Genomic DNA, 11,748 nt, shown 5'->3' with positions numbered 1-11,748 from the left:
TATTTTACTATTTATAAATCTATTTCCCCCAGATACTATCATAAAAACAACGTTTAAAGCCTCTTATACACCAGATGACAAGATGTGACATTAATACCAGCAGCAGTTGTTTGGGGGATATTGTAGAGCCATGTGCTCATTTTATTTACAAAGATATTTTATTGGAAATGTACACCAACTTCTTATTTTAATGTTAATATCTTTATTTCATTTGATTACATTTCTTTCTTATTTTGGCATAATTATCTTTATTCTATATTACTTAATATTGTATTGAAATGTATTTTATTATATTCTTTTTTGCACATTCTTACTTTAGTTTCTAACGTTGGCATTTATTTGTTTTTCTTTTTGGAGCCAATACCATTCAACTTTAACCCTGCGATAAATAAACTGATTCATTAATTTATTCAATTAAAAGTTTGAATAGATTTGTCCTAAATGGTCGACTCGTGACACAATTCTCTGTTGAGCTTCCTTTGAACAAAATGGAAATTAAAAAGTCAATTTGAGTGAATAAGTATTTTATTGTGAAAGGAGAGAACAGACGCAGACCACATGTCTTTGTGAAGGAAAGGAGAAAATGAAGTTAAAAAAATCACTGCATAATTTCTTCTAAATTATGTTTTTGAAGATGCAGAGGTGTTTAATAACATTTACTCAAGTACTGTACTTAAATACAATTTTGAGGTACTTGTACTTTACTTGAGTATTACAATGTTATGTTAATGTGTACTTCTACTCCTCTACAGTTCAGAGGTACATGTTGTACTTCTACTCCACTACATGTATTTAATCCCTTTAGTTACTTCACAGATCTGGATGAATGATGTGAAATATAATCAAGTGTTGAATCAGACTTTAGTTCCACCTGGAGTAAATCCACCAGCTACCCTGCAGTATACAAAGTCATTCAAACTAGCTGCACCTTCACCAGCTTTGAGAACACTTTCATGATCAATCATTATAAAACATATCATATATATTATTCTGAAATGGACCAATCTGCAGAATGACTACTTTTACTGTCTTTCACTATATTTTGATGAGAATACTTTTCTACTTTCACTTGAGGGACATTTTGAATGCAGGACGTTTACTGTGACAGAGTATTCCTACACTCTGGTACTTCTACTTTTACTCAAGTACAAGATCTGAGTACTACTACTTTTACTCAAGTACAAGATCTGAGTACTTCTACTTTTACTCAAGTACAAGATCTGAGTACTTCTACTTTTACTCAAGTACAATATCTGAGTACTTCTACTTTTACTCAAGTACAAGATCTGAGTACTTCTACTTTTACTACAAGATCTGAGTACTTCTACTTTTACTCAAGTACAAGATTTGAGTACTTCTACTTTCACTCCAGTACAAGATCTGAGTACTTCTACTTTTACTCAAGTACAAGATCTGAGTACTTCTACTTTTACTGAAGTACAAGATCTGAGTACTTCTACTTTTACTACAAGATCTGAGTACTTCTACTTTTACTCAAGAACAAGACCTGAGTACTTCTACTTTTACTCAAGTACAAGATCTGAGTACTTCTGCTTTTACTCAAGTAGATCTGAGTACTTCTACTTTTACTCAAGAACAAGATCTGAGTACTTTAGAAAAGCGCTATATAAGTGTCATGTATTATTATTACTAGCCCTATTAGCCCTTCGTATATTTTTCTGTATGTGGCCCTCAGTGAAAAAAGTTTGGACACCCCTGCTATACATAGGCCTACTGTGCTGCTCTGTGTATTAAACATGTCTTTTCTGTGATGATAAGAGTAGAGAGCTCCTCTGATGAGACTCTGCAGTGCTCGACTGTAAGTGCACAGAAACATCTTCACTTTGCCACATATTTAGAAGAAAACATCTTTCAATCGGCTACTTACTGCTTACATGGTGGTTTATAATGACTGATAATCACCCAATGTGGTAGCTTGTTAGAAAACTCATGTGAAAGTCATTAGGGGAGTAATCTCCACTGTAATGATGTGTTGGTAGTTTAAACTTCACAAGGAAAGAAGGAACGAGCAGCACTTGTGTGACTCCTTCAGGAACCCATTTTTATTTTAGAGACTTTTGCTTTCCATATTACTGGAGCAGAATCTGTCATTTGAAAAGCTTTAGAAAGACAGGGTCAGAGAAGCTGTGCTGTATTGATTCAGTCATTTCGGTTAATAAAGATGGACCAGGTTAGTTTTAAGCAGTGCTGGAATTGGGCCGGTACTCACCGGTACGCAGTACCGGCACTTCTGGTTCTGACCCATGGAGTACCGGCACTTCTTGCTCAGTACCGGCATGCTGGCGGTACTCCGGTACTCATGCACCGTGCCAGTACTCAACACTCTCCCGCCGTTCTTATTATACATCCATATATATATATACAGCCGCCCGGTACTCAGTAGATGCGTCATGAGGTGCCGAACGGACATTCTCATCGCTCTAACCGCTGGAGTTTCACAGCGGCTGTCAGCTGTTTACTCCTGTCATTCAAACAGAACGTGCTGGAGAGGGGGCGGGGCTTATCTTCTCCATGTAAATACTGTGGTGGAAACGACTATGTCAAAATTAACCTATTTGACCGTGATTTAATAGTAATACACGTTTCAAAATAATAATAATAATAATGCCGAAGTAACAACATACTGAAAACTGTTAGTAAAACCATGTTTTAATACTTTACAATTTACATACCTAGATGCACGTGTGTTGTGTTTATGCAGTGCAACTCCCACCCAGTGGGTGGCTATGTAGAGTGATAGAACAGAGCAGGCACGCCCCCGAGAGAAGGAAAGCAAGTCACGTCACAAATTAGCATTTCTAAAATGTTAGCGTGGATTAATAAAAGTGCAAAAAGACAGCGGTTGTCGCCGGAAGAAACTTCAAATACAGAGAATGCTGTGCCTGTGTTGGAAATTGTGTCTGATGGGGAGCTTTCTTTGGTTGATCCTCCTGCTCCAAGTTCTAGTGCATTAGCATTAGCACTAGCTCCGCCGCCTCCTCCAGAGCCTCTAACGTTAGCTGCTGCTGGCGCAACTGCCACCACCAACACCGGGCAAAGCGATGCACCTGACTGCTGGACAACGGACCAGGTGCAATATTTTTGCAAGACCAATGCATAGCTCCTTCTTAAAGATAAGAAGCTAGGATGTCGGATATGCAGAGATCATGTCAAATCTTTGGGAATACACACTGGACAAGGACTGAAACTGTCAACTGAATGGGGTGAGTGTGCAGTGTCTCATTTCGGTGTTGACAAGGGCAAACAACAAGCTAGCCTGAGAAAAAAAATCAAAGAACATAAAGAATCACAAGCCCATGTAAAAGCTGCTGACATCCTTACATCTGCTTCACGTGAAACTATTCAACATCAAGTGCAGTCTATGCATAAATCTGAATTAGACACCACTATCAGAGTTTTTCGAACGGCATATAAAATTGGCAAACATAGCCGGCCATTCACAGACATGCCAATTGATTTGAATGTACAGAAACTGAATGGGCTGAACGTGGGCAGGGTTTTGCACTCCAATAAAACCTGTGGCGAAATCATCGACCACATAGCTCATGAGCTGAAGAAAAAACATGGCAAAAGACATTACAGAAAACCAAAGAAAACTCTGTGTTTTGGTCGATGAATCTACCACTATTAGTGGTAAAACGGTGCTTGTTGTGTGTCTACGCTCAGCATTAGCTGATGCTGAGCCCGAAACGTTTTTTTTGGGAGCTGATCGAGTTGGATGGAACAACGGCTGATGACATCACAAAGGCGTTAATGGAGTGTCTTGGAAGAGATTTTAACGAGGACTTTTTAGGTCAGTGTTTCGTTTCTTTTGCATGTGATGGGGCTTCAGTCATGCTAGGGAAGAGAACAGGCGTTGCTACCCAGTTGTGTAGTAAATTCCCAAGCCTGTTTGTGTGGCACTGCTCCAATCATCGTCTAGAGCTGGCAGTTGGGGATGTGGTCAAGGAGGTCTCAGGGCTCAATCATTTCCAGATCTTTTTTGACAAACTCTATTCCTTGTTCCATGCCTCCCCCAAAAATCAGAGGCAGTTAGCGCAGTGTGCGCAAGCAGTCGGACAGCGTCTCCTGGTGATAGGGCGTGTTTTGTCCATCCGCTGGGTGGCTTCAAGTGAAAGGAGCGTCAGAGCAGTCTGGGAAAACTACCGAGTGCTTCATGATCACTTCACAAATGCTGCAAACGACACGAGCAGGGATTCCAGAGACAGAGCAAAGTACAAGGGCCTGGATGATGTGCTCACATCTGCAACGTTTGTCAGCAATCTGGGACTGATGTACGATGCGCTCACAGAGCTCAGCGACCTCTCTCGGCAACTCCAAAAAAGAGAGATGACACTGCCTACAGCAGATAGGCTCTTAACTCGAGAAATACGAGTTTTTGAATCCATGGTCACCATGCCTGGCCCACACATGACTACAGTTCATACAGCTCTAGCTGAGAAGTCCTTCAAGGGTGTTGCCCTGCGTGAGAATGGCAGGCTTGTACAGATTCATGCAGGTCAGTTTTTCCGCAGTATGGTAGAGAATCTGAGACACAGAATGACTTCCACAACCTCCTCTCATGTCAGCACAAGAGAAATCCCATTACATGGCCGGGAGGCCCGGGACAATCAGCTAATCCAGGACATGAAAGTTATCCATCCTGGAAGTTGGCCTGAAGAGGAGTTAGACGTACAGTATGGGGACGTAGAGGTGCTACGTTTGTGCGAAGTGCTGAAAGTGGACAGAAGAGAGACTGTTCAGGGCTTTCGCGAATACAAGGAAACCAGGGCATCCCATACACCTGCTGCCATGGAGCCTCTACTGAAAGCAGTCCGAACCATCGCTGTCTCCACTAGTGAGTGTGAGCGGGCATTCAGCTGCATGAACGATATCCTTACTGCAAAAAGGAATGCTCTCTCTGTCAGCCGACTGTCCAGCCTGGTTTTCATTAAATGTAATGGACCATCACTAGGACAGTTCAATCCGGAACAGTATGTGAGGCCCTGGCTGGCAAAGGGAAGGAGAAGTGCTGATGAAAGAGCCTGTCCAGCTCCAGCCCCTGATACTGATGTCCCCAAGGCCTTCTGGAGCCTTTTCTAACAATGTGAAGTATATTGCAAAGCAGCTCACCCAGTGAGAAGACTTTTGGCATAATGTGCCGATTTGTACAGATCCTGGAGATAGAAGGACTTCAGACCAACCAGGGAGTTATCTGATCAGCTTGGTGTTCAATGTAACTCTTTACCATGGCTCAGACTTTGTTACTTGCAGTTACAGTTTCTCATTTTAGATTGTGCAAATTTTGCATTTGTTTTTACATGTTCTTTGTTCATGCTCTTTATCATTTTTCTGAGTTGGAAAGTTAGATTGCATCATAGTTTACTTTATACATATTTGTATTCTTCAGTGGTGACGTATATTGCAAAGCAGCTCAGCCATGTGAGAAGACTTTTGGCACTTTTTCGTTTTTCGTTTTCTGAGTTGGAAAGTTAGATTGCATTCAAAATGTACAGAAATACTTAATTTTGTTAAAGCTTTTTATAAAAAATGCTTCTGACCAGAGCTTTGTTTCCTTGTCATTAATGTTGAACACCACCAGAGGGGCTCTCACCTGAAAGGTCTCTGCTTCATGTGTCTTCAGCAGAAGATCTAGACTTTGATTGCTATATTTTCAGTTAATATTGACCTTACTGAGCTTTAGCCATATCCGCTGCCTATCATAAAAAATGTTAAGTACAGTGAACCTTTCTAAAATATACAGTAGTAAAGAGACAAACCCACCAGCATTATAGTAGCCAAATTCTTGTTTGTGGGCTGTAGCCTATATATAAAATTGACTTGAAAAAGTTGCTGATTTTAGAGTACTGGCACCTTTTTCATTCCAATTCAAGCACTGGTTTTAAGACCACGAACAAAAACATTTTATTTTTACCAAAGAGTTGTGTGAATAAAAAGCTGAATCTGACCCCGGGTCACGGACACATCTCTGAGGCTTCTGCACGAACTCTTACAAAATAAAACAAGCATGATATTAGAAACTAGTGAAAGTACAAACGTTCAATGTGTATACAATTGCCAGAAATATAGTTTACAGGAAAGTGTGTAAAGTTACAGTTTTGACCAAGGATGTGTGTTTTATGAGGAGCTAAGAAACATATGAGCCGGTCGGACTGCAACTAAGATAGCTAACGTTAGCTATCTACTTTACAAGCAAGCTAACGTTCGCTATCCTGAGAGTAGACATTTATAAAAACAAGTTAACCTAGAGACTGAATTGAACTAACCTGTGTGTGTGCTACTAAGCTAGCTAACGTTCGCTAGTAAGCAAGCTGTCTACTTAAAAAGCTAGAAAGCGTTTGCATTTACGTTTGTTATCTTTTGACAAGCTAGCTAGCTAACAATAACTTTCTACTCAAACTAGCTAACAGTCGCTATCCATCTAACTAGTTGGCTACCTTTTTTGGCTACCTAGCTATTAGCTATCTAGCCAGCTATCACACAAAGTAGTGCCTCTCATAATTTAGATTACAGATATTATTTTGTATGCTCTGGTTGCAGACTCGTGTCTACAGCAGTGAGAGTGAAAACATGTTGACATGTGTTTTGTTAATTTAACTGGTAGGATCCATAGACTGTATATATATCCAGTCTAAATGCAAAATTCTGCACACCATTTCTCTGTAGCATGTGTGAAGGCGTTCCCCTTTAAAAGTAGATGGTCAGACATCATATTTCTGAATCAGCTGCTAATGAAGACGATACACAGAGTTAGCTCTACAGGTGGTTGTTATTAACTTTCTGATCCTCAATAATCGACGGGCAGCGCGGGTTAAAACCCCTCGTAATGAACTCATCACAAGTTTAATTTAAGTTTGATTGATTAGTCACACAAGATAATGAAGAGACACTCTGCACCAATGTTTGACTTGTTTTTACAATCCAAAGTCATCAGTCTGCAAACACTCAAACCAGGTATTGATCACATGAAAAAAAACAATTTAACAGCCATAACCACACAGTGACAGAGTGAGCGGTGTCTGCTTAACATGAGGGTTTAATATAGAGAAGCATGCAGTCATATTTTGCAGAAATAATAAAATACAGTGTGCTTAAGAACTGGTAATCAATCAACTTGTATCCTAAAGTACTCTGGAGAAAATACAGAACAAACTAATTGTATCTGAGCCCCTCATAAACCCTAATGATTGACCTATGTACGTATATTGGTTTATTATGTCTGGACTTTATACGTTTTATTAAGAAAGTATACATTTTTTGCTATTTCTATCTTTATTAACCCCTAACTATATGGAAATATGTGAAGAAATGTACCAAGCAGGGGAGGGGAAGTAGGATTATTTGGGATATTCTATGTATTTGTCAATTATTGTTGTTACTTGCTACGGTGAAAGGAGATGTGCTCATATGTCCTTGGTGAGTGCACATCATATATTTGGCACATTCACTGAAAATGGGATCAAATGTGGGTAAAACCATCGACTAAAAGCTCTGCAGAAACAGATACTTATGCATCAAGATAAATGTTTGCTCAGTCCAGATTTGATCAACCTTTTATTTGAATGTTTCTCAGGGCTGCACCTCTGCAGGGACTTTAACTCAGCATGCATCCTGCAGCCTACATTAGCTTTAAGAGGTCCATTATACTGTAGCATGCAGGACAAAGAAGCACTTCCCTTTAAGTGAGTCTCTCTTCTGTAACAGCAGGAAGCTCCAGAGAGCCCTTCACTGCTCACAGAGAGTACAGACTGTAAAGTGTCTGCAGTTCCCAATCACTTGTATAGACTCTTATTGCACTATTTCTTCTTGCTATCTTTTCTGTTTTATTGTGTTGCACTTTTGGAGGAGCCTGTGACCTAAGATGTTCATCGTCATACTAACAATGTACGTATGACCAATACAATCCTTGAACCTTGAACCTTGAGTTTTAGATGTTTAGTGTGCATTGTTTTCTAGATTTAGTGTGTAGAGACGAGAGGCAGGTCTGAAGAGTGCAGCCCGGACAAGTTTGAGTTTTATTACAGTGTCAAATAGGGTACAACACAATACCAAAAGCCCTCATTGTACAAACACTACACACATATATTCTGCTTTTCCCCACCCACCTGATATATGTAATTTAGTACGATAAGTTGCCTAGTTTTGAACATACAAATGAACATAACAAACTCTCCTGAGCTCCTCCTCTTCCTGATGATTCCCTTTGTGTTTATTGGAATCGGTCAACATGACGTACATTTCCATTCTGTTGTTGGATGTTCCTCAACACATCATCAAAGCTAAGCTAACCCTCAACACATCCTCAAAGCTAAGCTAACCCTCAACACAACCTCAAAGCTAAGCTAACCCTCAACACATCCTCAAAGCTAACCCTCAACACAACCTAAAAGCTAAGCTAACCCTCAACACATCCTCAAAGCTCAGCTAACCCTCAACACAACCTCAAAGCTAAGCTAACCCTCAACACATCCTCAAAGCTCAGCTAACCCTCAACACAACCTCAAAGCTCAGCTAACCCTCATCACATCCTCAAAGCTCAGCTAACCCTCATCACATCCTCAAAGCTTAGCTAACCCTCAACACAACCTCAAAGCTCAGCTAACCCTCATCACATCCTCAAAGCTTAGCTAACCCTCAACACATCCTCAAAGCTCAGCTAACCCTCAACACAACCTCAAAGCTCAGCTAACCCTCAACACAACCTCAAAGCTCAGCTAACCCTCATCACATCCTCAAAGCTTAGCTAACCCTCAACACATCCTCAAAGCTTAGCTAACCCTCAACACATCCTCAAAGCTCAGCTAACCCTCAACACAACCTCAAAGCTCAGCTAACCCTCATCACATCCTCAAAGCTTAGCTAACCCTCAACACATCCTCAAAGCTTAGCTAACCCTCAACACATCCTCAAAGCTCAGCTAACCCTCATCACATACTCAAAGCTTAGCTAACCCTCAACACATCCTCAAAGCTCAGCTAACCCTCAACACAACCTCAAAGCTCAGCTAACCCTCAACACAACCTCAAAGCTCAGCTAACCCTCATCACATCCTCAAAGCTCAGCTAACCCTCATCACATCCTCAAAGCTTAGCTAACCCTCAACACATCCTCAAAGCTTAGCTAACCCTCAACACATCCTCAAAGCTTAGCTAACCCTCAACACATCCTCAAAGCTCAGCTAACCCTCATCACATACTCAAAGCTTAGCTAACCCTCAACACATCCTCAAAGCTCAGCTAACCCTCAACACAACCTCAAAGCTCAGCTAACCCTCAACACAACCTCAGAGCTCAGCTAACCCTCATCACATCCTCAAAGCTCAGCTAACCCTCATCACATCCTCAAAGCTTAGCTAACCCTCAACACATCATCAAAGCTCAGCTAACCCTCATCACATCCTCAAAGTTTAGCTAACCCTCATCACATCCTCAAAGTTTAGCTAACCCTCATCACATCCTCAAAGTTTAGCTAACCCTCATCACATCCTCAAAGTGTAGCTAATCCTCATCACATCCTCAAAGTTTAGCTAATCCTCAACACATCCTCAAAGCTCAGTTAACCCTCATCACATCCTCAAAGCTCAGCTAACCCTCATCACATCCTCAAAGCTCAGCTAACCCTCATCACATCCTCAAAGCTCAGCTAACCCTCATCACATCTCAAAGCTTAGCTAACCCTCAACACATCCTCAAAGTTATAGCTAATCCTCATCACATCCTCAAAGCTCAGCTAACCCTCAACACATCCTCAAAGCTTAGCTAACCCTCAACACATCCTCAAAGCTTAGCTAACCCTCAACACATCCTCAAAGCTTAGCTAACCCTCAACACATCCTCAAAGCTCAGCTAACCCTCAACACATCCTCAAAGCTCAGCTAATCCTCATCACATCCTCAAAGCTCAGCTAACCCTCATCACATCCTCAAAGCTCAGCTAACCCTCATCACATCCTCAAAGCTCAGCTAACCCTCATCACATCTCAAAGCTTAGCTAACCCTCAACACATCCTCAAAGTTATAGCTAATCCTCATCACATCCTCAAAGCTCAGCTAACCCTCAACACATCTCAAAGCTAATCCACAGACGTTTTGCAGTGATGACTTATTGTTGTCCAACAGAAGATAATCTCAAACGTTTATGATACTTACAAGTTTTGTTCAGCAGGATGAAACCACATTGTGAGGATCGTGTGTACGCCACAGTGTGAAAGCATCATTTTGGTCAAATCAGACGTTTTATTTGAAGTTTTCATCAAAGCCTGAGAGCTGCAGGAACGTTGTCACTGTTCCCTTTCATATATTAAATAACTAAGCCATGGTTTTAATGCATTAAATGTGTATCTATTCCTTTGGAGATGTTCGTGTCCCGTCTTCTCATGTGTTAAATTCAGTTTAAAAAACAAAAAGAGAAGATTACAGGCTAGAGTCAGTAAGTGTTCAGATAATAAGCATCTGTCTTTGTTAAAGAAGCAGCTTAATTATACACGTGTCAATCAGAAATCTCTTCTCCACTCCTTCACTGACGTTTCACTCACAACAAGAGCTAATGAGCACACACAGTGCATTATCTGTACCATACTGCACACATACTGTAGCGTACTACATGCAATCTCAATATTCATTCCCATATGTACACATGCTTTATGCAAACATCTGGGTACTGCATCTTGTTGTCTCAGTACTTAGTGGAATGACTATAACGTTAAATATAATCTAATGTAATCTAATCCACTTTAATATAATGTATACTTTAACACCAGCGCTGGAGGAGTGTTTTGTCTGTTAACACATTCAACACTTGTTGCATGTTGAGTGCTGTTTTCTGGTTTAGCTTTTCAATCAAAGTTTATTTATAGAGCCCAATATCACACTTTCTACATTTGTCTCAGTGGACTTCACAGTTTGTACAGAATATGAATACGACCCCCTCTGTCCTTAAAACCCTCAGATCGGAGAAGGAAACCCTCACAAAGAAACCGCCCAGGTACACTACAAAAACTCAAAATCTTGCCGAGTATATGTGTCTAATATCTAGTCAGAATATGTCTCTATAGTACACAGACATAATAACTTCAGAAGTAACTGCAGTGAGATATAGGCTCTTGTTTTTAGACAATGCATCATCTTGTTGAGTCAAAACATCTTATTTCGAGTCGTATCTCAGATGAAACACGTATTTATTTTACATATTTATTGGAAAATCACCAGCTAACATCAGAACACAGAAAACGTTTGAGCATTTGCGGCTTATTTTGTAACACAACATTTCCTGACTCTGGTCAAATATAGCTCAAAATGAGTTCTCCAGCTAATTACAAGATCTGATTTATCTAAATATCCCATCTTCAAGAAATCTTACCAAGCAACATTTCACTTTTTCTATTGGCAGATTTTTTGACTTATTTTAAGTGAAAACAGCTTGTTTTCATTATTCTTTAGCTTGTTTTCAGAGCAGCAGTTGTTCCAGTGTAATGGGAGAAACCCCCAGTAATTGGGAACATTTTTAGAAATCTCAGGGAGAACAACAGAGGAGGATCCCTCTCTCAGGACGGACAGACGTACAATACATCACATGTCACTTGTTAGAAGCTTTTATCCAAAGCGACTCACATACTCAACACTGTGGACAATCCCCACAGGAGCACTTTGGGGTGAAGAGTCTCAGGGACAGAACGACATGCTGACTGCAGTGGGGTTTGAACCTGTGACCCCCCGACCTGAACACCAAC

This window comes from Gymnodraco acuticeps, unplaced genomic scaffold (assembly GCF_902827175.1).
Source record: "Gymnodraco acuticeps unplaced genomic scaffold, fGymAcu1.1, whole genome shotgun sequence".
In the NCBI taxonomy this organism is placed as follows: domain Eukaryota; kingdom Metazoa; phylum Chordata; class Actinopteri; order Perciformes; family Bathydraconidae; genus Gymnodraco; species Gymnodraco acuticeps.
Note: the sequence above shows the minus strand (reverse complement) of the source record.